A 4596-nucleotide genomic window follows, 5' to 3' on the forward strand; every position below is an offset into this window, starting at 1 on the left:
TGCAAAATCAAATTGTTACTGTTGATTTTGTTTTAATTTTTTTTTTTAACTTTTTATTTTTTTTATTATATTTGTATAAACAAATAACGCAACCGAGTAGAGTCTTAAGAAATACAATTTTGTATTGATACTTCTTTGAAGGAGGAATTGTATGGAATGTTCAAATAACAGTTGAATCACTCATTTATATATCATTCAATCGTTAGTCGTATTTTAGTCGGTCGACCGGCATTCAGTCATTTCTGGCCGTAGGAAACTCAGTAGAACAAAAACAGCAGGCTGTCAATTGTATCAAAAAAAAAAACCTAAATAATAATGTTAAATGATAAAAGGAGAAGAGAATCAAACAGCAACAATAATAAAATGAATTCAAACTAATTATTGTATTGAGTTGAAGAGTATTGAGTTGTGTTGTGTTGTGTTGGTTTGAAATTGAGAAAAATGCAGCACTCATTCTCTAGTACACTGTTAAACATGCGCAAAAGTTTTTATTACAACAAATTATTAAAGCATTTGTTGTCTTGTGTTTTTGTTTTAATTAGAAGAAAAATAAGGATTAAAGCAAACTGTTATGATTAAATTATATTCCATAAGCAATACTAAAGCAAAATTTTAAATTTTAATTTTCCATAAATTAACAGGTTTAAATGCATACATTATTTTTAGATTTGTTCCTTTTTTAAATGATTTTATAAATCATGACAAATCTTGCATTCTCTTTGTAATCTCAGCATTATTATAACCGTATAAATGCATTAAGAATTACTTCTAACAGTTTACGTAGTCATAGTCATTGCATTTGCTTAAGAACTTCGAACGATTTGACCCAAATACATTGAAAATTATCGAACGATTGACGTAAAATCACTGCAATCACAATTAAACATGTTCACTCATTCATTCGACAATAGGTGAGGCAAATACTTATACACAGAGAATTTTAAAAACTTTTCAGGAAATTTATGTTTTAGTTAGATTAGGTTATAGTCGAGTGAATAAGTCTACTCAAGTCTCTATGCCAGACTAAACACACTTGTCTAAACTGTATTCCAGATTATCGATCAAATCATACAATATAGTCCAAATGATATACCTCTAGACCCTAAAGGCTTGATTATAGACTAAGCTTTAGTCAAGATTATAGATACATAAACTTAATTATACATCAGACCACAAACTATACTAAATATATTCCAGACTATATAATCAAAACATCTGCACTATAGACTAGTCTATATTCTGCATATTCTTAATTCAATAGAGTATAGTACTATATACTATAGAATATAGTAGTGTCTGAATAATAGACTATTCTATAGTCTAGACAATAGAGTATAGTCTGGATAATAGACTAGTCCATAGACTAGAGTATAGTCTGGACAATAGACTAGTCTATTGACTAGAGTATAGTCTGAACAATAGACTAGAGAAAAGTCTTGACAATAGACTAGTCTATAGACTAGAGTATACTCTGGATAATAGACTAGTCTATAGCCTAGAGTATAGTCTGGACAATAGACTAGTCCATAGACTAGAGTATAGTCTGGATAATAGACTAGTCTATAGACTAGAGTATACTCTGGACAATAGACTAGTCCATAGACTAGAGTATAATCTGGACAACAGACTAGTCTATAGACTAGAGTATAATCTGGATAATAGACTAGTCTACAGACTAGAGTATAGTCTGGACAATAGACTAGTCTATAGACTAGAGTATAGTCTGGACAATATACTAGTCTATAGACTAGAGTATAGTCTGGACAATAGACTAGTCTATAGACTAGAGTATAGTCTGGAAAATAGACTAGTTTATAGACTAGAGTATAATCTGGAAAATAGACTAGTCTATAAACTAGACTAGATATAAACTAGACTATAGGCTAGTCTATGCACTAGATTTAGTCTGGCCTATAGACTAGTCTATAGGAGCGGTACAAACTACAAAGCACAAATATGGATTAACGAAATGTTAGATTTGAACTGATAATGCAAATAATGGGTATACGAGGTTATGTTTTCTCGGTGCTTCAGATGTTTATTTGATCGATTTGATGAATGAAGTGGAGGGAGTGATGTGCTGAACTAAGGTTTGGCAAAACGGAGTGTAGTGCAAGATCGTCACTTTCCTTTCTTTAATTTATCAGAGATTTCTCTTAATATTACCAATTACGTCCCCTAGGTGTTGTTGCCGAATCAACAGAGCCATAATCTCGTGGTTAGATTGAGCTTGATCATGGTACTTGTCCTTCCCTAACAAGAAATTATATAACTCTAGTACTTGATCAAAGTGCACGTATACTGGTTCGGAATGGAGCAGTGGTGAGTCGTTACTTTTATCTCATCCAGTAGTTTAACAAGATCACCGTGAAATAAGACCGTCAGAACATCGACAAGAGTATAGTCTAGACTATGGTATATTCTGGATTATAGACTATGGTATAGTCTGGACTATAGACTATGGTAAAGTCTGGACTATAGACTATGGTATAGTCTGGACTATAGACTATATAGACTATAATTTAGAGTATAGTCTGGACTATAGACTAGACTAGTCTACAGGCTAGAGTATAGTTTGGACTAAAGACTAGACTATTTTATAGGATCGAGCATAGTCTGGACTATAGTATAGTTTGGACTATAGACTTGACTACTCAATAGACTAGAGTATAGCATGTACTATAGATTAGTCTAAAGACTAGATTTGCAAGGACTATAGATTAGTTTTTACATTAGAGTATATTCTAGACTATAAACTTGTACAAAGACTAGAGTATAGTCTGGATTAAAGACTAGACTATTGTATATACTAGTGCATTATCTGTATTATATACTAGACTATAATCTGTACTATAAACTAGTATCTAAAGACTAGAGTCTAGACTATAGACTAGTCAATAGACTAGACTATAGTCTGGACTGTAGACTAGATTATAATCTATAGACCCAACTATAGTCTAGAAAAAATATTTATTTTTTTCTCCCGGTATAGACTTTTATTCAAACATCATATTTAAATAAGTTGCATTTTAATTTAATAGATCGCAAGTTGAATTTCAAATGCATTTATTTTCTATGTTAAATACAAAGGTTAGTTGGTAAAATTTTAAATTATATAGTGACGTACTTAATTCAATGAGATATATGATAAACTTATATATCCTTTCTAGAAGTTTTAAAATAAAATAGACCACGTGTTTTAAAGTCTCGTTTTTTATGTGAATGAAATAAATTGACAATTGTAATCAAAATCAAAGAGATTTTTATTATATATACACGTCTAATAATTTTGTAGGTAATAGACCTAAATCACGTTCAAGATATGAAAATATGCGTATAAATATTGTAATAGAAAATAACGACATTTTATTTTTTTTGACAACTAATTTGTCATTTTTATTTGACGATAAAAATTATGAGTAATTAACGGTATCAAAACAAGATATTAAAACGCAACTTTTTTAATATAAATAAAAAATAAAGTTGTTAAAATTTTTGATTTATTTGTTTATAAAATTGGGGAAGATTGTTTATTACTCCATTGCAATTTTTATTTAATTGTTGCTTAAAAAAAATGGGCGTAATGAGTATAGTGGGTGTGGCTTAGCCTATATAAACTCTCTTAGTTTAGTGCAAGTTACTCTGTTACCATAATATCATTATAATAATAAAGGATGTGGCGCCTTCACAAACTCTGAGTAATCAAATTTTATCCACATGTGTTCTCCTAAAGATATAATTTTCTTATTCCACAACAAAAGTTCAACATAATAACTACTTCCCATTATATTATTTGTGAATGATAATAATTCAAAAGGATTTAATTACTAAATAAATGAGGCCAATTAAACTCGAATACTTTTGATAAAAAATAATTTAATAATAACACAATTTGATAATTGTCAACTGAATGACAGTAGATTTGATCACAATCATTATAATTATTACAACAAGTTTGATAGGCGTCATATGTATATCACATGGATAGTTAAATTCATACAATAAAATATATTAGAAAAAAGGTCAAATGTCGCTATAAACAATCTAACGCTTATTATTCTTATTTTGTATCCTGTTATGAATGTCAAACACATAATGATATTTGTTGCCTAATTATCACAGCATGTAACCACACATATTTTGTTATTATATTAAGTAACTGTTTAACTGGAGAACTAAAATGATAATGGGTTACTGATGACTAAATGTTGGTAGGAAAAATGAAAAGATGTCAATTATATTTTATTTTGTTAAATCATCAATGATATTCTTCTAACCAGGGAGGGCTATCCAGCGTCTTAAACAAAAATTAGATAGGCTCTTTAAAAAAGGATGCATTAATGTATGTAGATTTTTTATAATCTAGTCTATAGCCTACTCTATAGTCTATTATATAGTATATTATATAGTCTAGCCTGTATACTAGTCTATATTAAAGTCTATAGTTTAGTCTATAGTCTAGTCTAAAGTGTAGTTTATAGTATAGCTTATAAGCTAGTCTATAGTCTAGTCTATAGTCTAGTCTATAGTCTAGTCTATAGTCTAGTCTATAGTCTAGTCTATAGTCTAGTCTATAGTCTAGTCTATAGTCTAGTC

The sequence above is a fragment of the Lucilia cuprina genome, chromosome 5 (genome assembly GCF_022045245.1).
Source record: "Lucilia cuprina isolate Lc7/37 chromosome 5, ASM2204524v1, whole genome shotgun sequence".
NCBI lineage: Eukaryota > Metazoa > Arthropoda > Insecta > Diptera > Calliphoridae > Lucilia > Lucilia cuprina.